This window comes from Spermophilus citellus (assembly GCF_964194105.1).
Source record: "Spermophilus citellus genome assembly, chromosome: 8".
Taxonomy (NCBI): Eukaryota; Metazoa; Chordata; class Mammalia; order Rodentia; family Sciuridae; genus Spermophilus; species Spermophilus citellus.
In genome coordinates, this window is record NC_138189.1 from 136795986 (window position 1) to 136822683 (window position 26698).

The window sequence follows — 26698 nt, forward strand, 5'->3', positions numbered from 1 at the left end:
CTATCTGAGTCTAGAAATTAAGGTAAGTTTATTTGATGTAGATAGATGCTTCATGGTTTGGGGCATAAATATTTACAATTGTTATGTCTTGTTTATGTATAATTTCCTTTAGCAGTATGAAATGACCTTCTTAGCCACTTCTGATTAACTTTATCTGATATGAGGATAGAAACACCTGCTTATTTACGAGATCCATGTAAATGATATGTTTTTTACTCCTCCTTTTACCTTCAGTGTATGGATCTCTGTCTATGAGGTGAGTCTTCTGGAGCCAGCATATTGTTGGGTCTTGTTCTTTAATCTGATTTGCCAGTCTATGTCTTTTGATTGATGAGTTTAGACCATTTACATTCAATGTTATTATTGAGGAATAATTTTTATTTCCTGTCATTTTGATTTATTTCTGATTTTAATTTGAATAAGTTGCTCCATTGACTGACTATTCTTCTATTATAGTCCTTCCTTTTGATGGTTTTCAATTTTATTTTTTTATTTCTTCTTTGTGAAATATTTTACTAGGTATGTTTGTAGTGCAGGCTTTCTAGTTAGGAATTCTTTTAACTTTTGTTTATGTTGGAAGGTGCCATGTCATCAGCAAATTTGAAGCTAAATTTTGCTTGATATAGTGTTTTTGATCAACATCCATTTTCTTTCAGAGCTTGGTATGTATTATTTCAAGACTTTCTAGCTTTTAGTGTCTGGGTTGAGAAATCAGCTGAGATCCAGGATGGTTTCCGTCTAAATGATACAAATCCTTTCTCTCTGGCAGTCTTTAAAATTCTATTCTTATTCTGTATTTGGGGCATTTTCATAATAATGTGCCTTGGTTAGGTCTGTTGTAATTTTGTATATTTAGAATCCTATAATCGTCCTATGTTTGATTTTCCACTTCATTCTTAAGGTTTGGAGAATTTTCTGATATTATTTCATTGAAAGGATTGTGCAGCCCCTTAGTTTATTTTTCTGAGCCTTCATTTATCCCAATAAATCTTCAATTTGGCCTTTTCATGTTATCCCATATTTCTTGAAAGTTCTATTCATGGTCTCTTAACATCTTTTCCCATGGTCAACTTTATTTCAAGATTATATATTTTGTCTTTGTTGCCTTAAGTGCTTATCAGCCAAGTGGTCTTGTTTGCTGGTGATGCCTTCCATTGAGTTTTTAATTATTTTATTGATTCCTTCATTTTTAGGATTTCTGATTTGATTCTTCTTCAGGATTTCTATTGCATTACTGAAATGATCTTTTGTTTCTTGGAGTTTCTCTCTGATTTCACTCCTTTCATCATTTTTTTAACCTCACAGTTCATTTTAACTTTGAATTGTCTACATTTCTTCTTTGAACATTTCCTCCACTGTAATATCATTGGATTCTGTTAATGAGGTATTTTGGGTTGTTCTCTTTTTTTTTCTACCCATTTGTCAGTAATAATCTGAGGCATCAGAGCTGCTACCCTATAAATTTATAGTATCCCTGAGGTTTCTACTACCTCAGAGTTTAGTGGGAGACACATAATAATAATAACCAATGCAAACAATATACAGCATTAAACTAAGTACTTAGTTCCTCTTTTGACATCTACAATGTTAATTGGCAGTATAAACAGAAATGGTATGGTAAGCAATTGCCAACAGCAAAAACGATCTGGGTTTGCTATTTCAAAAAGTTAAAGAGGGAGAATGCAGAGGAGATATAGGATGCGATAAATGAGAGGGAAGATGAAAGAGAATAGTAGTAAAGATTTCAAGGAAGAGTGAAAGAACAATAGAATTTGGCTCCTAGTGAAAGAAAAGAGAGGAAGAGAATCAAGAGAAATAGGAGAAAAACTATAGAACAACTACAAAGTAAATAAATAAACAAATAAATAAAACAGAACCAAAGTATATCAACCAAAAACCCTAGTCCTCAAGAGACAGTCAGGAAAATAACTACCTTCAAGAAATGCTAGAAATTAGAAGACTAAGACAAATATGTGTACGTATAAATGTTCATGAACCATTCAGCACAAAAAATTTAAGAAAAAAAAAAGAAAAATTTCTTCACAAAAGATTATGGAATTGTTTCCATTGCAGTGGTTAAAAAAATTGTCAGTAATATTATATGTTGGTTGTCCATTCCCAATTGTCTGTCTTTCTGTTTTTTCTTGAGGTATGCATTGCGTGCAAGAGCAGTAGTCAGGGGCTTCACTTCCTTCTTGTCTTTATGGAGCTAGTCGGGTTGCTGTTTCTCAGCTTCCCTTCTCTCCAGGAGCAGATTGGAAGGTGTTGTCTACTCCACTTACAGCAAGGGGTCGCTGTGAAGTTTGGGGAGAGGAGTTCCCTGAAGTGGACCTCGTAGAGGCAGGGTTTGGGTCTAGCTGGATCCCGAGTGCTTTATTGAATGAGGATTAGTCTGAAGCTTTTAAATCAGCATACCCCCAGGGCCTGGCTGCTTCCTATTCGTGCTGGGAGTCTATACCACTAGAGTCTTCTCTGGGTTTTATGTGATTACTGGATTATGCAGTGAAAGAGCCAGTCCTTTACCAGGTTGGCCACTTAAGGCTCCCATAGCTTAGCCTCCTGGGCTTAGTTCCAAAGTGCACACTCATTCCCCCTCCTGCCTGACCAAGTCCCAGGCTGTCCCCAGCTGGTCCTGTGAACCAGGAGAGACACCCAGTATCGCTTGGGTTGTAGTGTCCTAAATTCCCCTGCGTACAACACTCTCCATGCCTGAATTTCACCTGGCTTTCTAGTCACACTCTGGGTCATGTGGCAGGCCCTTTGTCAGGTCAGGTTTTCAGGCCCAGCTGGAATCACACAGGTCTGAGTGCCTACATTGGGTCCACACCTGCCGGCTGCCCTAGAGCAGCAGGATACAATGGTGGCTGTCCTGGATCTCTATGGGCTACTGGGAGACATGAACTGTCTTTCCCACACCAGAATTTAGAGTAGCTCACCCACTGGACCTGTTCAACAATGTCCTAATGTCCCTGATCACCCATTTCTCCATTTCAAGACATGCCATGATGTCACCCAAAATGTAGGTTTTCTTAGTCCCCGTCTCCAATTTGCCTGCAGGGGATTCACATCAGTGGCCTCCAAGCACCCGTGTTTCTTTCTTTTTTATTTTATTCCTTTCAAACTTGTGAGTCCCTGGACTGTTCTGAGAGTCCAGTATAAAATCCCAGTAAGGTTTCTTTTTCCACCCACCTCAAAAAGAAGCTGTTTGTCTGCATTCTTGGTCTCACGTCATGGAGCAGCTTGGAAAGTAACCTCCTCTACTCTGCCATCTTAACCAAATTCTAGGTTTTTCTTTATCCTTCATATTTTGGATGCCCATAATTAAGTAGGCATCAAAATCAACCAAATGGAGTGGAAACAATTTATTATTGATAAATTTTGATTGGATGATAATGACCCATTTTATATCAGATGGAGCTTCCTAATGTTTCCTTCTAGAATTACCTACTTAGGCAGACACAGCTAGACACAGGCAGGTTTACTGCTTGGGGCAGAGCCCACCCTTACAGGCTTACCACAGGTAGAAAGAAAAGAAAATGAAGTCTCCTCAAATTCCAAATAGAGGGGGAAGCCCGAGTCAAAAAGGAAAGAGGACAAAGGCAAGAGTATTCTCTAGTGCAATTCTATCATGAGAATCCTGAGGAATGGAAGACCCCACCCAAGTCATGTTCTTTTTGTTTCTTTGAACTATTAGATTTAGCAGTCAAGCCAGTGGCTTATCAGAATTATGACTGACCTTATTTGAGAAAACTGTTGATTCCCTAGGAGTTCTACTCTTGGCTTATAAAGTTGAGAAGCACTGCTGCTTTGTGTATTTAGTGGGAAGTTTAATTTTCACTCCTAGAACTGTTTTGTCCAATAAGATAGCCACCAGCTATCTTAAATTCAAATGAATTAAAATCAAATTAAATAAAATATAAATTCCATCCCTTGGTCAGAGTAGGCACATTCCAGTGCTCAATACATAGTGGAGGTCTCTAGGATAGAACAGACTAGAATGTATTTGTGTCATCATGGAACCATCCATTTGATTCCATTACTTTAGAAAGCATTAAAATACTTTAGGATAGCACATTAATGAACTTCAGGACCTTGTTTTACCTTACTCCAGACTCCCACATCCAATATGTTTCTTTAGAAGTTATTCAATTACAATATCTGACAAAAATGCTCCAGTAATTCAATGTTGACTGATTATTTTTAATGTTACAATATTCCTAACACAGGAGAAATTATATCCAAAGATAAAGCCCAAATAAGTTGAACTTTTGGATTTCCCTCTGCTTGGTTTCTGATTCTCTTCTACCTCCGCTGGACTGGTCCCTCCGAAGCTTGGATAAGGGGGGCTCCTCAGTGGCAGTGGGGAGGTCTCTCCAGTGAAGACCCTGTGTCCTACCTGATAGTTTGGACTGGTTTTCTCCTGTCTCATGGTTCTCTAACTGAGAGGTTCCATCTCTGGTGCCCCTTCTCTCACGCTTTGTCAGAAGGCTTCGCAGAGGAACAGATGATTTCCTCTGCTTCATCAACTGGTTCTTATTTTCCTCTACTGCATGAAGTACAGATACTGTTTGCTGTATCTGAGCACCTTTTTTCTTTTGGTTCAGAAAAATTGATTTTCTAACATATTCTTCTCAATTTTTTATTACACAGACTCCTGTAGTGAGAAACAAAAAATCATTCATCACTGAATCTACCAAAAGCATCTAATATTTATACAAATTTTATTTATCTTCACTTCCTGACAGAGAACATTACCTCAGAGGTATTTTGTCTTCAGCACAACAACTAATCTAGGCCTGGATCGTCTTTATCATCTTCCTCCTTGGATTTTCTTAGAGTATCTCCTCAAAATCATTCTTTCCTCTGGAGTCATGGTTCTACATGTCTCTAACATGTCCCTTCAGGCAGTGGGGTTGCTGGTGAACTGGATCTCTAGAAAACAAAACAAAAAAGTCCTGATTTGAGGTGTCTGCCCATTTTCCAGGTGTAAATACTTCCACCATGGTTGAACTTAATCAGCCACATCTGCAGCCACTCTGAAATTAATCCAACAACATTCTGAGTTTTTGACACCAATTATTATGTCTTTGGTCTTCAAAAAGAATGTAAGTTTCTGAGATTCCTTTCAAGAGCCATCTGGGTTTTTGAGGCGTGATTTCCATATTGCTCATATTATGGATTTGTATGAACATGTATTTCAGTTGCTTCACATCATGAGGAGAAGCCATTCTGGTCTGGTCTCTCCTTAGTTCTTGACATTTTTGTTTTGTTTTGTTTTTGACTGATGATTTGGGCTTCAGCCAGCCTTTCTAATGTGGAAACAACTAAAACAAAGATGATAAAGAATTAGTATTTTTTTTTAGCATAGGACCTGAACATTATAAATCTTTAAAGAAGCAAACTACTATGGTAGATTTTTTTAAATAAATTTATTTATTTTAATTAGGTAAATATTTTTATACAATTCTTTATTCTGTCTCCTAACCTGCTATTTTGGGGGATAATCTATGAGATCCCTTGAACCCTTCCCCTGTTAGTCTGTTTTTGTTTGATCTTAAGATCCTGACTGGTCATTGTCAGGATCACTGAGTCTCTAACTGGCCTTTTTCCTTTGATATATTAAAAACAAAGTTCATATTTGCTTTAATCTTCCTTGAAAGGTAATCTTGCAAGTTGTATTTTGGGGAAAACCTTTATTCCCAGATATTGTTCGACCTGTAGGCGATTGTGACGGCTTCCCTGTTATCATACTCTGTCTGACTTTGTATATTTTGAAGGACAATTTTTAACAGGTGGCAACTTATGGCATTTTATTGGTAGTATTGACCACTGTGTCAGAAGCTACTTGAAAGAGGCAAAAACTCAAAACTCTATAGGATTATCTCAAAATTGATAAAGATAGCGGAACTTGAAGCACAAATATACACTTTTTCCTTCCAGTGATAACTTTGTCTTCCTTTATTAGCCATACCTATACTTTTGATCCTTGATATGTGTATTTTTCCTGGTTTTATTGTAAAATATTTCATAAACATCATCAGGATTCACAGAAGCTATTAACTTTTTCTACTTTAATTTAAAATTATTAGTCCACTAACACCCACGTACTGCTGCCATATGTCTTTTGTCTTTTGTTGTTAATATTTAATGATGCCATTTCCTCACCCTCACAAGGGTAACAGGAAATGCTATTGGACAATGATTACTTTGTAGCTCACCCACGGTCCTCCCTTCCAGCACTTTCCAGGAACCAAACTACAGAAAATGGAAGAGATTCTCCTTTCTTGGGAAGTTTCAACCGCTTGTTCTAGGAAATATTTGAACATCCTATTTAAACTTTTTGGTGCTAAATCATATCCCTATCAGTTTATGTTTGGACGATTAAAACCACTGACTTCATAGTATTTTTGTCTGAAGTAGGACTTAACAGTTTCAACTCAGATTCAGCAGAATTACTTATCTGTTTTTTTTCCCCTCAAAGTTGATGAAATCAAATCATCTGGGAGCTTTTGAGAAATGAAACATATGCATCCATTGTACTGAATGAGAATCTGTATTCCCAAAGTAATTCTGCTATGCAATATGTTTAGAAAACACTAGTTTAATATATAAATCTGTTTCTAACTTTTCAACCATTCACTAAATATTTTAATTCCTTCTGTATACAAAGAGATATGATAGGGCGAAGAACCAAAAAGAAAAAAAAAAGTAAATTTCCATAACATTCTACCAATAAGCAGCCACACAAGGAACCTGCATATCACAAACAATAGGAGAATTCCCAAGGGAAAGAACGGGAACATTCTTCTGGGCTGGGTGAAGGACTTTTGTTGGGTTGGTAAAGGTCTAGCAGGTATCATAAATGGTGGAAAGTGAGTCCAGGCAGAGGAAATTCTCAGAGCTGCAGAACCAGACAAACTCCGTGTGGTGAACCCAGAAAGGAGAAGAGACTAGAAAGGGGCAGATTAGAAAATGACCTGAGTATAATTCTGAGGAATTTATGTTTTGTTACGTGACTAAAGAAACAACACCCTTAGAAATTTTAATATGACTTTTGCTCCAAAGATATTTATTTTTGTTTTCTTTTTTTTTTTTTTTTTTTTTTAGAGGAGGAAAAGTTTATTTGGGGCTCACAGTTTCAGAGGTTCAGTCCATGGATGGCCAACTCCATTGCTTTCAGCCAGAGAGCATCATGATAGAAGGGCATGGTAGAGTCAAAGTGCTTACCTCACGGTAGCTGGGAAACAGAGAGGGAGTGAGGAATCAGGGAGAATATAAACAAAGAGAGACAGGAAGAAGCCAGGGTCCCAATGACTCCTAGGAGAATGAGCACAGCACTCCTGACTTGACTTCCTCCACTAGGTCCCACCTCCTAAAGGTTGGAGCACCTTTGAAGAACACCAGGGGTTGGCCAACAAACTCCTAACTCTTGGGCCTTTGGGGGACATTCCAGATCTAAACTATAGCACCATTTTAAATATATGATCAACATAAGACATTATGTGATCGTTCACATTTTTATTTTCATACTAAGCCCTGTGTGTGTTTTACATTTAAGGACTACCTCAATTCAGACTAGCCCCATTTCAAGAACTTGGTACCTGTTTGTATCTAGTGGTTACCTTATGTGGCAGAACAGGTCTAGACACTGGTCTAACAGCACATACTGTTCTCCTACCCTCTTCTCTAGTTCCTACCAGATAATAGGTACTCATCCCTCATAAATCAGAAAGTCCTTTCATAATCCCCACAGCAGAGAAAGTGCCCCTTGTTCCATGTCCCTAAAGCATCTTGAATATCTATTTCATAATACCCACCACACACATAAATTATTTCTTCATCCTGCTATCAGCTCCGTGAGCAAAGTGTCTGCCTTGTCCAGAGCTACATCTAGCCTAATACCTAGCACGTGAAAGTTATTCAAGATGTATTTGATCAAATAAATTTAAGGCAACTTCCAGGATAATTAAAAACAGTTCTTTACATTGCTATTTTCATCATAAAATTTCTTAACAGTCATAACCTAATTAATGGGATTTTACCATAGAGCTCAGTACTAGGGATCATGTGGTTGCACAGCACAGACCACAGAGGTAGGACCTCATGGCAGTGTTACGAAACATAGCACATACCTGTTGCTATTGACTGACACATTCTTCCACACGTAGCATTGTTTGTTACAAAATTCAAAATGTACAGAAGTGAAGACAAAGTCTTTTTTAGCTGGGTGCAGTGGCACATTCTTGTAATCCCAGAGATTTGGGAGACTGAGACAGGAGGATCCAAAGATATTTCTAATACTTCTTCTTAGGAACCTTTTCCTTCTGGATCCCTATTGCCTATTTTCCCTGTGGTGGTTGCTGCTTATAATCATCACATTCTTCTGATTATCCTCTTGTTTTCAGCTATTTTCAGGTGCCATTTTACCAAAATTCTTATTTATTGCATTTCCCTTTGCTTGTTTTATTATTTAGATATGTAGCATTACTGTAGGCTAATGTGTGTTACCTGCCTTGGGTCAGTTAAGCCTCAAAAAATCTTAAACTACAGTAGACTGTGATGGAGGTGGCCAGCTGCCCATCAAATATTATTACCTTTCACTTTAAATGTCTAAATTTTGAATTGGGCTCCAAATTTCTTTCTTTCTTTCTTTCTTTCTTTCTTTCTTTCTTTCTTTCTTTCTTTCTTTCTTTCTTTCTTTCTTTCTTTCTTTTTTCCTCTTTGTTGTACTATTATGGGAGTCAAAGAAAAGATCTGATCTGGAGAGAGAGAAGAGTTGGTGCCTCTGATTTGGCAACTCCCAGTCTGCTTTGGAGTGACAGGTTACCTAGGGAAGTGGTGGACCACATACTGGAAGGAATACATGTTTTTGAGTTGGGGAACTAGATGGTGGTTCTGAGGACTGATATTTGGTACCTAAATTTGAAGCATAAAGAATATTCAAATGTCAGAAATATACTCAGGGAAAAACAAATGTTTCAGGAATATGTTTTGGCTCAACATCAAAGAAGACATTTAATAGTCAGCTGCTAGTATATGCCAGAGAATGTCTGATTTTTGCTTCCTGAGGTAGCGATTTATTGAGTTCCTTATCACAAGAGGTGAAAGTTCGGTCCAGGTATGGTGGGGTAAAGGTGATTCAAATGGAAATGAGTGATTGGACACTTGACATTTTTTCCACAGTGATCTTTGCAGTACTTGTTTAGATTGAGGTTCAGAAATATGTTGGGTTTTCCCTTGGTGCTCTAAACTACTGATTATACATCAATTGGTTAGACTTTCTTCTTTTCCTTCATAAATGTATTATTTTCCCTTTATTAAATAAACATATTTTTCTCCAAAGAATTTGAAAAGTATAAAGTAAAAAAAACCTCACTATTGTTTTGCAATCTGTAAAATTAGGCTTCTTAGCTTCAAAATGGAGATAAAGAGGAAATGAATTTATTTTGGGGCATTCAGGAGAATAATTTTACCCCAAAAGCACTGTAGACATAATGTCAGGCCCCCGATTTTTTTAGCAGCCCATGACAAACTTTTAATTTTTTTTTTAATTTTGAATAAAAAATGAGTTTTTAGATTAAAGATTATTGTGTGATATAAATATATCTTTTTACCAATGAACAAAATATGCTATATAGCTATGTATGAGAGTTTGTGTGTGTGCGCATGGAAAAAGGACTTCATGAATGTAAAAAGTCTCTAGGGTCTCCTAAAATAAAGAACACAGAGGCTGAGGCTTGGAGGCCGCCTCAGGAACTATATCCCCAATCAAATCCACATGAGCACCAGGAAAAATTCCTATTGCTGCTGCTGGCACTGGGACCCCCTCCCACACTGTTGGCTGGCACTGAGCAGGGGGTAGAACCTCTGCCCCCACTGCTTCTGAGAGCTGGCAGAGCTATCAACTTTCAGAACAGATTGCCAGATGGCTTCCGTGAAGCATATGTTTCTGAGCTGATGCTTTGTGCGGTGACATCATGGGAGACTTGGCTGAATGCTTACATACTCTCAATAAGAAAGACTGAAAAGTGGATTCCTGGGGTCTTTCTTGGTGATGGGTGAACTTGTCAGGTGGGACATTTCCCAGACATAGGAATGGTGTTCCTGAGATTCCAGACAGGCAAGCCACCACACAAAACCCCTAGCACATTGAAGCATTACCCTCTAAACTTTATGGCATATGTAGGTGTGGCTTTTGTGTAATAACTCACATAAAAAGTGCAATGTCTGACTACTTACAATGTGCTATTCTGTTTGAATCTTATAATTTAATCATTAATTTAAAATAACAGCATTTGGGGATAGGCATTATTGGTGCTATTTCCCCGTTCTATTAATGAAGAGATAGGCTTAAAGAGGCTCAGTCACTTGTCCACGAAGATCAAGTTAAGGAGTAGTGAAGATAGGATTTTTATTGTGAATCTTACCTGCTACACTATATCATAGTCACAAATGAGGTGTACAGCTTTAAAATACTGCCTTTTACATTTAGTTTTTTTGATAAAAAGCTTTTCAATTGTGGATTTTAAACTCTTTCTGGATATGTTTATAATGGTGACAGAATATTCCACCCACTTAATGTGACAAAATTTATTCAAAGATTTCTATATTGTTAAATATTTAGGTTGGTTCTATTTTTTCCTATATAAATCATATTATAGAAATTCTTTGCATATACTTTCCCCCTACATTTATATTTCTTCTCTAGAATACAGATCTAGAGTTAGAATACAAAATCAAAGGGAATGTAAATGTATTTTCTAAGAAGCCAATGCCACACTTTGGTTTAATTTAATTTATTAATCTTAATAATATCTATTCAGATTTCAAGATACTCGCCTCATGCCTTCCTCATGCTGTGGGGGATACTTGTTAAGACCAGGCTGAATATTTGACATTTACCTAAAAGCATTATGGTTTTGTGGATGTTAAATTATGATGGGCCTAAAGTGAACATCTCAACTTGTATTACTACATTAGTGAGCATGTGCCCTACATATTCTGGGATGGGTTAAGAACACTTTGAAAGTTCCCAGAAAATACTCTTAGGATAAAGGAAAGTGGCATTCAAAACAATCTCAAGTAGCATCAAGTATAAGTGATTTTTCTTCTTTGCCAATGTGTTAGATGAAATATTTTCAATCACTGTTTTAATGGTTATTTCCTTGAGTACCAATGAGGTCAACCATTTTTTCATATATTTATTAATGAGTTATTTCTTCTTTGGGAAGTGTTGTTTGACTATTTCTCACTTGGTATTTAGTATTTGTACCAAATAGGTTTGGTGTATTGTATTTGTTGCAAATAATATCATATCTACTTTTATTAATTTTTAATCTAGGGAAATTTTTTGGTATAATCTAAATTACCAGGCATTTTCTTTGTAATTTCTTCTAGCATAAGTTTCAGAACTATAATTGACTTCTTTCAACTTTGTCTATATTTTTTGTGTTGTATTTATTTTTATTTATCCCCATTATACATTTGGAATTCCTATTATAGCTAATGAAACATATTTTATTCCCCAAAGCTAGACAATTATCTCAATAATTATTAAACCATTGCTTTTTGCATTCATTTGTGGTTCTGATTTTATTCTGCAATGAATTTGGGTTCCCTTTCTCTGTGTCCACAGAGTCCTATGCCTGTTTACATCAATTTCTACTGTAATGAAAAATGGCTATTAATTTTCTCCCTCCAAATTTAATGGGAGGGGACAGAATTGTGCTGTCCCTTTGATAACTAGCACAGTGCTTGGCATGTGACAGGCATTATATATCTGTTGAATGATGAATGCATAAAATGGGATTTTTCTGGCAAACTCATATTTTCTCACTAATTACATCCATTCCAGAATCATTTCTGCACTGTGGTGAATGTTGTGTCACAATAATACATTTTATCATTAGAATCAAACCTCTTATTAATATTCACTTTCAGAATATTCTTTTGGAACCACGACTTATTCTTCAAATGAACTTCAGAAAATTTCAACAGTCTCTAAAATTGGTCCCATTAGAATTTTTGTTTGAATTATGTTAAAATATAAATTAAGTTTTGGAAGAATCGATATTTTGTATTGTAAATACCTTCCCACTCACATACGTGTTATAGCTCCTTATTTCCCTTTACAGCTTTCAATAATTTCTTTACAGAGTCATTCATAATCCTTTTATAGATTTTCTTGTTATTGCTGTAGTGATTCAGATTATTATTGCTTCTGCTGGGATTTGTATTTATTTATTTTGAAAAACTTACTTTCTATTTGTTGCAATTATACAAAAAAGTTACTGTTGCATGTTTACGTTACATTCTGGGACTTTGCTTGAATCATTTCATTAATTCTAGTAGAGAAATTTCATAGTTGAACTAAAGACCACGCATAATGGTTGAGCATAATGTCACTTCAACTAAATTCTATTTTGTCTTTACAGTTAGGGATGGGAATTGGGTAACAAAAATATGATTCTAAAAATTTGATTTTCGAGATTGCATGGAACTTTTGCACCTGTGTTAGAGACCGTTGATTATATTAGCTTCTAGTAACTTCATGCAAATAATCCGAGAAGGCATTTAAATGGGGGAACTTTTAGGGGACAAACGTGGAGGTTTTTCAGAACCCGTGACTACCTCCATGTTGCATAATTCCCTGACTTACGTGGTATGTTCCCTCTCTGACCTCTTCTGAACTCCAAGCTTCTCAGCTCCAGGCTTTGGCATAATATCCCAAAACTCTTACTGAGGGGGGGACCTTTGTCTTGGAGGCACGCAGGTTATTTTGGTTCAATGTAAGACATCTAAAGCCTAGGTTTCTTCCATGGGGTAATGTGAAAAGATAGAGAGTCAGCCTTGATGTTAGTGGCATCCTCTTTACACACTCTCTGAAGCAGGAGAGACCTGTATCTTTCAGGACCACAGAGGGAATGAGCCCAAGGACCACAGAATGCACCAACTGCATCACATGAGGTGGAAACCCAATGTGGCCACTTCAATTTCCTTTTTGTTTGTGACATTCTAATCCTAAACAGTAATGCTCGATTCAACCTAACATCCATTTGAATTTATATCATTTAAAGTAGAATTCTATTTAAAATAGATTTTTTGAAAAACTTTTATGTCCTGATTAATGCAGTATCCTCTTTAGTCATTTATTGTGAAGGTAATGATGAGTGTTAAATGAGGCTTTGTGTTTGCATTAACTCTGTGGGATGTTTGTCTGAGGTGACCAGGCACTTCAGTAGGTTTGAGTAAATATTGGCTCTTGCTATATAATGGGAGCTGACAAGTGACAAACACCACACTGGGAACAAAACGAGTGTGAAAGACAGTTCCGTATAACACCATTGATCTTTCTGCATCATAAACATTTGTTCTTTGGATTTGCACAATTATTCTTTTTATATTCAATATATTTACTCATCATCATCGTATGAGGGGTTGCCCTTCCTCTGTATGCTTAACTTACATTTTTAAGAGTTATTCAGTGGCTTGTTTGGACACTGTGGACCATCCGAGAGTCTGTTGACCTCTGGACATTGTATCTGTAAGGCCATCTCATCACCTTTGCAGATGTCTGACACCTCAAAGTAGCAAGAGGGACATATAGTCTCTTGTGGTGATAAGGATAGGAAATTGCCATGTGCTCTACATACAACAGGTTTAAGCTTTGATTGGATTTTAAAAATATAAGGGGTAAATTATGGCTTGTATTAATTATAGAATAATATTTCTATTCCTTCATATACCTCATGACCAGGACTAATTAGACGCAAGTGTCTTTTGCAAAGTCTGTCTGAATAAAAGCTCAATATAGCAAACTTAAGACTTTTCTAAGTAACTGGTGTATTTCATGTTTTGTAATCAATTGATGGTTTACATTTTCTTTAGTTGCAATTGGGTGACTAGTTTTATGCTTTTTCTATTAATAAAACTTTTATTTTCTAATATTTATCTTAAAAGTAACTTGGTTATACCAGACTCAACACATGAGAAATGGTAGGACAAATTTAGATGAAGTATTTTGTTTTCCCCAAATAAAATTAGATCTGATGTGATTTATAGCTCACTTGTTGTAGTTTCCTCTTTCTAAATTAAAAACCATATACAGTTAACCATCATATCTGTGGGCTCCATATCCTTCAATGAACTGCAAATCAAAAATATTTTTAAAAATTGTGTCTATGATGAACACGCACAAACTTTTTTTCTTGTCACTATTGCTTAAACACTATATTATGGTGGCTATTTACACAGCATTTATATTATATTAGGTGTGTTACAAATAATCTAGAGATAATTTAAAGTATAGGGAAGAGATATACCTATGTTATATGAAAATACTAGGCCTCTTTGTATAAGGAATTTGAACTTTTGCAGATTTCAGTGTCTGTATGAGATCCTGGAACTGTTCTCTCAGAGATACTGAGAGACAATTGTAGAATTGAGAGAATGATGTGATAAGATAAAGGAGAAAAATCTGATGCAATATTTATTTTTATATGTGATTGGAGGAAAATGTGTTTTGAATAAAGTACAGTAGTATTTTACAAAATAAAGTACTATAGTGCTTTATTCAGTAAGTTATTATTCTCTTTTGACACATAAAATGAAATTTTTGTAATTGATAATAAAATTATAATTTGGAAATTATAATTTCTACAATAGACTTAGGAAAAAAGCCTCATGTATTATTTTTAATACTCTTTTTTGCATGCCATATAGTAAAAAAAATGTCTTGATAAACAACATGGCAGAGTGATAAAATGCCCAAACTCTGGGCCCAGATACTGGATTCAAATTCACATACTGACATTTAAACCAACTGTGAGATTCTGACTGAGCTATTTCATATTTCTTGGCCAAATTCTTTACCTGCAAATGGTTGTGTTGGAGATTCCAAGCCCACCCTCAGTTTAATGGTTTGCTAGAAGACACAGAAAAACTGTATAACCATAGTTATGTCTTATAATAGTAAAAGGATACAGACTAAAATCAACAAAGGGAACAGGCTCATGAAGAAAATCCAAGAACCAATTTCCAGGTATCCCTGTCAGTGGAGTCCCATGCTTAAAGCTCCTAGCAAAAAAAAAAAAAAAAAAGTATAACATGTTAATAAGGCAGGGAAACTTTTAGAACTTTGGTTTTTAGACTTCTAATGGGAATTAGTCACATAAATGTGCAGCATTGGGCAACTGACCTCAACTATACAGACTCCAGCAACCCTTGCCTTCAAGCAAAACCAGGTGTTCACTATAAATCACATTTTAGAGTAAACTTAGCTGGTTGGATTGAAACAGCATAGCCCCAGGCCTCATACATACAAAAACATTCTTAACCACTCAGACTATTCCAAGAGCTCAGAGTTATCTCCCAGAAACCAGCAGAGGCCTATCCTGGAGACTTGCCTTTCTATGGAATGTGCAGGGTTTGAGCAATGCAGACCTGGCTGCATTAACCCTTTCTTGCCCAGGGGTTATGAGGATAAACAAGTTAATCCCGTAACTTAGAAAAGCATTTGGCAACAGAACAGAGCTTGGCATTTGTGAGCAATATGTAAGAGGCAGCTATAATTCCTTCTAGTGGATCTCTGTGAACTGAATGAGGCAGATTAATTGGAAATAAACAGTTGGGTTCTATGGATCTTGTGATGATGAAAAGTCCCCAAGTTTGTAATGAAACTGGCAGCATAAGTGTATTAAATGTGATATCTATGGGTGCTTTAGTAAGAGAAGTTTCCTGTAAAATGCCAAATCGTAAAATTTTGTTCTCTTGTCCTTTGCAGAGCCCTGAACCCAGCAAAACCGTAGTCAAAGAGGAGAGCTGTTGAGGAATACAACATACATAAGGTACAGAAGTCACTCTCAATAATTGACACATAAGACTCATTTAAATTGATGATTAATTCAAGCTTATTACTCTATTATTAACAAAATATTTTATAGTAATGCCAGCTTGGTGTCTTAGAATATGTGGGACTGTGTGTTATAGGTAGTTAACCATATCCTAAAGAGAAATTGGTTTCTACATCAACATCACACCAATTTTGAAGGTTGTGGTTGAACTAGGCCTAGACAGAAATGTGAAGGAATCAAATTATTATTATTACATTATTTTAGCATTTTATTTTGTTTTATTTTAATTACAGTCATTACTCAGGGAAATTAATTTCAACAAACATATTTACTTGACCATGACCCCTTAATATTAACACTGTATTTAATTTATTATTATTATTTAATATTTTTGTTCTTTTTAGCTATATAGGATAGTAGAATGTATTTTGGCAAACTGTACATATAGAGAGTATAGCATTCTATTTAGGATCCTACTCTTGTGATTGTACATGATGTGGAGTTATCCTGGTTGTGTATTGAAATACAAGGCTAGGAAAGTTATGTCCAATTAATTTCACTGCCTTTCCTATTCCCCTTCTCCCCACCCCACCCCCCTTTTCTCTCCCCCCGCCACCCCTGTTCATTTCCCTTTCTCCAATCCAATGGATTTCTATATTCCCCTCCACAACCTCCCTTGTTTTGGGTTAGCATCCACAAATCAGAGAACATTCACCCCCCCCTTTTTTAAAGTATGCATCTATTAAAGGTCTGTTACATGGGAAACTCATCTATGAAGTGATTTCACATAATTGGACAAAACAGTCACAGTCCAGTCCAGCCTTCATGGTGCCTAAACTCAGTGAAGGAGAGACGTTAAGTGATCAAATAACTATATATGATTGAAAGCTGTGATAAATGCTATTAAAGAAGTGCAGAGAAAAAGTCAGAATTCTATGGGAGAATATATGGGGAAAGAAGGGAAGAGTCCAGGGGGGTTGTGTAAACAGTGTACCTCTTTAGAAGATGACCTTTTAAACTAAGGTCTAAATTGTGAGGATAAGGCAAATGGGACAACAATGAATAAAAAAAAATAATTAAAAATAGGAAATAAGAAAAAATTGAAAGTAGGGTAGTGTGGTGGCTATAGCTCAATCACAGAAATAGAAGCTGGGTTGAGTACAGGAAGTAACCCAGTCCCACAAAGCCTTCATGTTCAAGTAAGGTGTCCCAGGCCCACCCTGCTTAGCCACTTCTTGCCCTTGGCAATTTTGTGTGATGTCACTTGTCTTCTTTTTTGATCTCCTGAATAGAGATGATTTCAAAACTTCACCCCACTAGGCACTACCCTACTGCATCTCCTGGCAAAGTTGTACAGTAAAAAGAAAAACAAGAAAAATGGTGTGTGTGTGTGTGTGTGTGTGTGTGTGTGTGTGTGTCTGTACACCTTTATTTCACATAGTACTTCCCAAAACTATTTTCAGAATTATACTAGAAATTATTTTGAAAGATTCTCTCTTGAAAATATGCATTTTTAAAAGGTTCCTTTTGCTCCTGAGACTGGTCTGCTGTTAGGTAATGTGGCCTATTTCATGTCTATGCACATTAAACTGTATTAGATAATTTTCTAGAATCAAGATAATTCAAGTCAGAGAAAGAAAAATCTGTTTGCCTTGGTGGTTTAGCTTCTTCTAGCAGGGGGATTTTTCTTGACCTGAGTTATATAGTTAATTGCTTCAAGCCCTAATTATATTTTGCATGTGAAAATATATCCTTAGGTCCCAATATAAAGGTCTGTAGTAAGAACTCAATAAGTAAATTTTAATATCAGCTTACTCATATTGGTTTTCTTAAGTCAGACACACAGAGTAAAATCACAAAAAAACTGTGTTTGCCTTTCAGCTAATCTGGCTCATATTTCTGTCCATCAAAAATGCTTTTTCTTCTTGATTTATAAAATTCTCATAAGTTGGGCTCTTAAAAGAAGTCTTAAAGTAAGGCAAATGACCTGGGGGTATTGCCTACTTAAGTACTTTAAAGAATGGGTTGATACTGTATGAAATATGGAGATTTTGGTACTTTCAGCAAGGAAAGTCCTGAGAACCTAGAGTATTAAACTGACTTATGCTTATTCCAGAAGAGAGGATTTCAGTGTACATATTAGAAGGGGCATCCACTTTCTTAGACCAATTCAATATCTTTCAATTAAGTTAACTATTGTTTCAAAAGAAGAAAATCATGAAAAATTCCTCTGGATTTGAAAACTTAATGAAATCCAAAGCCTTGTTTTATTCTCAGGAAGACAAGAGACAGATGTCTTTTAATTACTACTCTTGCTTTTTGCCTCTCTACCAGCGATATGTCTCAAATTTGGAATCTAATTAGAAATCTTAATTGAAATGACTTTTACAAAAAGGAAAGAATAAGGATCAACATGGAAACATAAAAGTAGGGAGAAAAACACAAATGTAATATTCCAACCAAATTGAATAATCACCTCTCTGAAATTGAGTTGGCCTTTGGGGAACACGGTATTGGCTCCACACTGAAACTTGACTGTTTCCTCTTTCAAGAGGAATTTTTCAACCAAATGAAGAATCTTTCAATGTCTATACATTAATTTCAAATATTATATTTTTCTCACTTTAAAAACAATGTTTTTAATATTTTGAAGCCTGGGTTCAATGCCCAGCTCTCTAATTGATTCTCTGTGTGATCTTGGACAGATTTTTGCAACTATTTTCAAACTCCTAACATACCCATCTCTAAAACTGTGTTTTCAACATTTCTATCTTGCTCCTCTCTTGGTTTTACACACTGACTGGTATGTAAGAGCAGGTGTAGGCATAAAATATTAAGTTCTAGAAAGGAAAGTAAAATAAAAGAATATTAAGTTTGAGAATATGTATTATAATATGTAGCACAGAATATTTCAAATAAAAATATTGGGAAAGTGCTTATTGATCCTATATACTGGAGGCAAAGACTCAAAGGCCGTTTGATTCATCCTTTTATTCAAACTCTTTCTTGTAGATGTTCTGGATTCTGCCATTCAGATTGTAAAGTCTACTAGAGGCAATATTACCTATTTCTGAATTAAGTGCAGCCCTTTTCATGGTACCAGGTAGGATAGATGATCAATTACCTTCTGACAGGTTGAATGAAGCCATGCACTAATGGGGCCAGGGCACACAGAACCCAGATTGCCACATCTCCAGTTTATGAACACTAAGTCTCACATCAGAGCACGAGCATTTGCCAATCCATTGTGTCCTTCATCCACTTCTTGCTGCTGCTCCATGATCTCTGCTCCCATCAGATTCGCCCCTTTCCCAGTATTTGTGTACATTCCACAGGCTGAGCTTTGGGTCTTTGCTTGCATGCGTGGTATTCTTCTTTTGCATTTTTCTTTTCTTCCCTATTGCCTTTCTCATTATTCTTTCCTTTTTTTTTTTGACAGCTCATTTTTCTCTCTTCTCCCTTTCTTTTATTTGTCCTCAATGTTTATATACAAATGTCTTAAGTTCCTATCTGATATCATGTCTTCTGTGAAGCTGTCCTGCGCATCTCCTAGGAGACTATCTTGCTGCCTTTCCTTTGTTCTGGTTTATTTGTTTGCAGGCCCTGTCCTTGTTGCCTGTTGGTGAAAACTGAGTCTGAGGAAGCCAGGGAAAACCAAGGCAAATAATATGTGAACAGCTCTTACCTTTCATTCTCTGCTCCATCCTGCTTCCCTTTATGAGCAAAGGAGAGGACCTCCAGCTCAGTTAGTGGCTTGCTTTCACACTGAAGTCTGCATTTGTGGTAGCATCGTACCCTTCAGGGCACGAGCACCAGCATGCAGAAGCTCTGGGCTGCAGTCACAATTGCCTGCGTCAAGATGGCTTTCTGGATGGGTCCTCAGAGTCAGGAGCCAGGCTGTATAGTCCAGTGGCCTAGGAGCCCCGGCTGCCAGGACATTGGCCTGCATCTCTCTCCCTGTGCCATGCCTTCACCTCTGAATCCCTCTCTGATTATTGGATGCACATATGATGTTGAGAACTACCCTCCACAGCAGCCCACTCGAGTGCTTTCCTACTCGCGTCCCAACCCCTTGGATGCCCCTTCCTTACTAATGCATCGAGAGATCAAACTGGAGTGATCAGTTAAATCTTGGTGTTAGGGACTCTCCACTTCTTCACAGATGCACCACCATTTCTTTTGCACATTATCCTTCTTGACTCCCTTATTCAATGGATTTCCATTTCCTCTTTTCATGTTCCTACATTTCTCTACATTGAATTCACATCATACTTCCCAGTCGCCTGGTCATATTACCAGTAGAATTAAATCAACAATGCTGTCATGTTTACTGGCCATTTCTAAAATAGCATTGGTTTTTATTCACTCTGTGAAATTTTATGTAAGGTAAAATGAACATTTTTTGGTGTCATGGTCTTTAATTTTGACAAAGATACAATTAATTATGTAACCACTGTCACAATCAAGATTCAGAGCTCTTGTATTGGACCAGAAACTTTCCTCCCATTGTCCCTTTATGGTCAGCCTTTTCTGCAAACTGCAACCCCTTAGAATCCACTGATCTGTTTTTATCCTGGTAATTATGCCTTTTCCATTTATGCCATATAAATGGAATCATACAGTATAGAGCCTTCTGAGGTCACCTCCTTTCACCTATCCTATTGTGCTTGAAGGTTGCCCATGATGTTATAGTTAACAGTGTGTATTCCTTTCTATTGCTAAGTAGTATTTCATTTTACAGATTTATCACTGTGTGTGTGTGTGTGTGTGTGTGTGTGTGTACATGTACCATTTGTGGAGAGCAGACTGTGGTTACTCCATGGTGTATAGAGCAGCAGTTTTCAGGCTGTGCCTAAACCTGGCTCACTCCATTTTATAAAGTAATGGTTTGCCATATGCTGTTTCATTTTGAGTTTACATGCTGAGGTGGAATGATTTTCCACCTTGTTTGTACAAGTAAACAACCACCATCTGCCTGGCTCAACCATAAGGCACAAACTGATAAATAAATTAATCTTACTAATAAAAACAACCACCTGTGAACTTATCAAATTAATCAGAAGCACATGAATACATGGTCTTTTCAAATTTATATCAGAAAAACCAGTTCAATAAGCCCATGAGCTTATTGAACTCAACAGATCACCAAATGAAGCAGTGCCCTCACTTGAGGTCCAAGAAAGTAGGAGGACCCCAAGACTGGACACCGCAGCACTCTGACCTATCTTCTGGTCATTCGTTGCAAGCCTTGCCCAGGAAGATTGCCACAGGGACAAACCCATGAATCTCTCTTCTTGAGCTTTAGCAGAGGGTATGATTTCTCCTGCCTGTGACATGGCCTACCTACCTACTCCAAGCTGACATCTCAAACTGACACTCCAACTGATACTGTGAACCTGCTCTCGCCAGGGCCTTGGTCTAGAGTAAGTCCCTGGGCTTTGGCATCCCGGGGCCCTAAACAGGTTCTTAATGCCTGGTTCTTAATCTTATCTGATGACCTGCAGTGACTCTGTGCATTCATGTCTTCTAGGTGCCTGCTGAACCCCTGTGACTGCTTAACCATAGCTCTTCTCTATGTTTTGTAAAGTGTGACTTGTGACTTGAGTGTTATAGATATTAGAAATTAAGTTTGGGATAAAAGAACCTGTGCTTCCCAGCTGATGACTTCTAGGTGACACACAAGTATTCAGTGAACTGCCACTAATGAAAGTGGTGTAGCCTATGAACTTATTCTTGTTCAGTAAATTCTGACACTGTGGAAAGACACAAATGAGTTTGGTCTGTTAATGGCCTGGCTTGCTCATGACACCATATGAAGAGCCTTTGGGTTGTTTCAACTTTGTATTGATTTTAAAAAAAGAAAACACTACAAACATCCACATCCAGGCTCTTAGTTATCAAAAGCTGTATTTCTCTTGGGTAAATATATAGGAGGTGAATTTCTGAGTCACATAGTAGGTACGTGTGGGCCTTTGTAAGAAACTACTAGTCACTCTTCCAAAATGGCTGTGCTAATTTGCATTCCTGGTTGCAGTGTCTGAAAGCAAGGATGATAGGTTCACATTTTGACCACAGATTGTTATTGTTAGTCTTCTAAAATGTGTTTAGAACTGTTCCAGTAGTGTGTAGTGATGGCTCTTCATACTGTTAATTTGCATTTTCCTGGTGATCCATGAGGCAGAGTTTTTTCATGTGCTTATTTACCATCATTTTATCTGACACATATATATCTTCTTTGATAACATGTCTACTCAAATCATTTGCCCATGTTTTTACTGCATTGCTTCTTTTCTTTCTTTCTTTCTTTCTTTCTTTCTTTCTTTCTTTCTTTCTTTCTTTCTTTTTTTCTTTCTTTCGTTCTTTCTTTTTAATAGAGTTTGAGACATCTTTAAATGTTGTATTGGAATTTTTACCCACATAAAAACTGTGCAAATATTTTCTCACAAGGTGCGGCTTGTCTTCCTATGCCCTTAGTATCATTCACAGAGTCAAAAGTTTTTAATTTACATGAAATCAACTTACTAATCATTTCCTTTTATGGATTATAACTTATGTGTTATATTAGGAAATGTTTATGGTAGGGTATGTAGCTCAGTTCTACAGCCTGTGTTTAGGATGTTTCAATCCCCTAACACCAAAATAAAAAGAAAAGAAAAAGAAATCTTTGCCAAGATCAATAATGTTTTCTCCTATGTTTTTTTTTCTATTACATTTATAGTTTTAGATTTTATAATTGGATGATCAATATTAAGTTAATTGTACAATTAGAAAGGTTCAAGGTGTATTCTTATTTTTTAATTTTATTTTTTGTATTCAATTGTTATAACGTTAAAAAAATTATTTGCATCTTTCCAACAATTAACAGACCATTTATGTATATATTATATTGTTCTGTATCTGTTCTTTTTCTAAATTTTTATTTAAAAAAAAAACTAGGTGATGAGAATCCTTCGATTTTTTTCTGCTTTATCAACAGTATTTTGGCTATTCTACTTCTTTTGTTTTTAGATATAAATTTTAAAATTAAATTCTTATTGACATCTACAAAAATCTTGTTTGGATTTTGATTGTAATTATTACTGAATCTACAGTTAGCTTTGCAGAAATTTGACATTTTTACAACGAGTTTTCTAATTCATGAACATAATATACCTCTCCATTTAAATAGATTCACTTAAACAGATATTATTTCATATCTTCCATCAGTGTTTTTAGATGAGCGCACACATAGATTCTTTACATATTCTATTTATTCCTATAATGTGATTTTTGTTTTTGGTTCTATGATAGATGGCTCATTTTTTGAAATTTATTTTCTCATTTTTTCATTGTTGGTTTATAGACATAAAATTGATTTTCATATGTTGATTTTATATTATGTAACTGATAAACTCACTTTTTAAACATCTTTATTGGAATATAGTTTATGTATCATACAATTGAGCCATTTAAGTTGTACAATTAAGTAGTTTTTTTGTACTTACAGAGTTATACATTCAGCAGTATAATATGGGTTCATTTTCATTTTCTCAAAAAGAAACCCTGCATTCATAAGCCATCTCCTTAATTTCCCACCAATCTCTCCAACCTTAGTCAACTACTAATCTACTTTCTATCTCTATAGATTTGTGTTCTCTGGACATTTTGTATAAGCATAATCACACAATTTGGATACTTTCACTTAGCTTAATGATATCAAGGTTCATCCATGTTGCCACATGTACTGGTGCTTCATTTTCCCCTTAGCTTCATCAATATATTGTTGACAATTCAAAAAATGAATAGTACATTTACTTAGTATCCCTAGTTGTTTTTTTGTAGCAATTTTGGGGGAATTTCTATGTAAATAGTCATGTTGTCAACAAATAGAAATAGCTTAATTTGTTTCTTTTCATATATACTTTATTTTTCATGTGTTATTGCATAGGCATCATACATCTGATATAATGTTGCAGAGGAGAGATGAGAATAGATATCCTTGCCTTATTCCTAATTTTAGAAACAAAGACTCAAGGCTTTTATCATTCTGTATGTTCATTTTCAGATGAAGGAACTTCTATCTCTAAATTGCTGAGGGATTTTTTTAGGGATTAGACTTTAAATATTTTGTATGTTGAATTTTGTTAAGTGTATTTTTTGTATTATTGGAATGATCATATGTTTTCTTTTGTAGTCTGTTAGAATAATAAGTTGCATTGATTGATATTTGAATGTTGATCCAGTTTTGTGTTCTGGGGATAAACTCTTCTTGGATATATTTCCTTTTTATATATTGTTGGATTACATTTTCTAATGATTCAAACTTGGTTGCTGATTGTTTTGGTTGTCTATGTTCAAAAAGAAATTTTATCTATATTTTTATAGTGTCTTCAGTTTCGTTTCAGATAATTCTATTTTCATAAAACAAGTTGGAAATATTCCCTCTTCTCCTGTTTTCTGGAATAGTTTATATTATTTATAAAATTTGTTTTTCAAATTTTTGGTGCAACTCTTCAAAGCCTATAGTGTTCTTTATATATTTTAACTATGAATTCAGTTTCAGTAATAGGCACAGGATTAGTCAGGTTATCTAGGGTTCTTTTCAATAAAATTGGCTTATCTCATTAATAAATTGATAAATTTTATTTAGTTTATAGTTATCATTATAATATTATCATATTTCCTTTTTATCATGATTTATCATGATGTCCCCTTTCTATTTCTGACATGGAAATCTTACTTTCCCTGATCATGTGGGTAGAGGTTTATCAATTTTATTAATCTTTTCAAAGAATCAACTTTTTTAAAACTGATTTTCTCTATTGCTTTAATTTTCATTTGCACTATTTTTAAAAAAAATTTAACTACTCCCTTTCTACTGTCTGATTTTAGTTTAATGTACTCTTTCTAATTTTCTATGATGGAAGCTTAAATTATTTATTCACAACTTCTTTTCTAATATAAATACCCTGTATTTTCCTGTAAGCACTACTATAGCTGCAGCCTATAAATATGATATAGGAGTATGTTGCCTAGTTCTGAAAAATTTGTTCTCTCCAAATATTGTTCTGCTATTTAATTCTAGTTTAATACCATATGATTTGGGAATATACTTCATTGTGATTTCATCATTTTAAATTTTTCATAATTTGTTTTATAATCCATGTCAAAATTTGAAACTTTCCTCAGATCAAAACCATGAGGAAAACAGAGAAAAATGAAATATTCACCCTTATATGGTTTTCTTCTCTAAATTTCAAGTCCTTCCAAAATATTTCCTGCTTTTTATTTTCAGAATTTTTAGGCAGCATGCTTTTTTATAGATACCCCCAGTCAGCAGGAGATGCAGTCTTTAGTTGCTTTGGTTTATCTTGGCCAGAAATGGCATGCCAAAAACTTTTTGTATATCAATGAATTTAATCCCTCTCAATTTATTAGATGGGAATTAGCATTTTCATAATTTATGATGAAGTAACCATGTTTGCATGAATTGCCCAACATCCCAGACTGAGTGGAAGGGCCTAGGCAGGCTGGTTCACACTTGGTCTCTTACCACTTGCTACCTTGCTTTTGGTGAATTACCATGATGATAAGCATCAAGTGAGAGGTATTAGGATATGTATGTTAGAATAATACACCATTAAAGGATAAAAAGACCTCAGAACAGCAAGAAGAAATAGCCAAATAAAGGCATGTTTATAATTTGACATGAAGTTTTAAAAGCCAGTGAATAAATTCTTCTAGTATTTTCATAAGAGAAAGAGTCAGGGAATTTTATATGATAAAAAGTGCAAGGGGGGAGTGGTCTAGAGGGAGGTGGCAGAACAGGCTGTGATATTGGTTATGCTGAATATGGATGGAAAACCTAGTAGTCTGGCAAGGTCAGAATTCAAAAGGAAACTTTCTATTTACAATAGTACACTATGTATAGTAGGCACTCAATAAATGCATATGCCATGAAGTATGGTTATGGTATTTCTTTTCCTCAACTCTCCTTACACATAGGATCAGAGAAATCCTAAAATTTGGAGATCTTTCACCAGAGATAGCAAAGGTGGAAGAGATAGTAGGAAAACCTACTCATGTTGTTTTGGTCACTATTCAAACATACATAAATGACATACTTTGGCATAATATCTGAGTTCATAGTCCCTGAATATCTCAGTGACATTCCTTCATGTGAGATCACAGTAGATTAACCTGTGTTATGGAGAGGATTGTTACATCTTTCCCTGGTTTTCTCTTAATTCCATGAGAGAAACGCTGGAGGAATTGCAGGTGGTGCAGTATTCTGGAACTTTGCTGTTCATCATGGTTCTTTTGGTAGATATTTTGCCCAAGTTGTGTTCAGCAATTAAATTTTCCTTTTTTTTTTTTTTGTTTTTTTGCATCATGCATTGTTTGCTCTTATTCTCATCGTGGTGCAGTTGTACTCAATAAATATCTTAAGGTGGAATATGACATTGGGTACCTCTTGGAGAACAAGGAAACTTTGTGGTGAAGAATTTGAGATGCATTATCTGTATGCAGTAGGCAATGGGAATGAGAGAACTTAGTTATGCCATTTTATATTCTTTGTGGATAACCCCGGGCATTCTGTGAACTTCTCTAGAGAGCTAAAGTGAAATTATAAAAATCATATATATACATTTATTCTTGCCTGTCATAATAAAAAGCAGAAGATAAAATTTTAATTAAATTCGTTATCTGTTCTTACTTTGAAATTTTAAATTTCAAAAGAAAATGGGTAATTCATCATCAGAAACTACAGATAATTTAGTCAATACTAATTTGAACCTGAACTATATCATCATAAGCAATTCAATCAGCTCTGTGAATTAATAACATCTGATGATGTCTGTATTAGT

The 26698-nt window shown here is 35.6% G+C and overlaps 1 protein-coding gene across 5 annotated transcripts in view; it reads left to right on the forward strand.

The window, feature by feature from the left end:
- INPP4B (inositol polyphosphate-4-phosphatase type II B) overlaps nt 1–26698 on the forward strand; it is a 777385-nt gene that overhangs the window by 368914 nt on the left and 381773 nt on the right. For all 5 annotated transcript variants that reach the window (XM_081304010.1, XM_081304015.1, XM_081304012.1 and 2 more), the window contains exon 4: nt 15782–15845. The gene's annotated coding sequence lies outside the window, so the exon portion shown is untranslated. The remainder of the gene's footprint in view (nt 1–15781; nt 15846–26698) is intronic.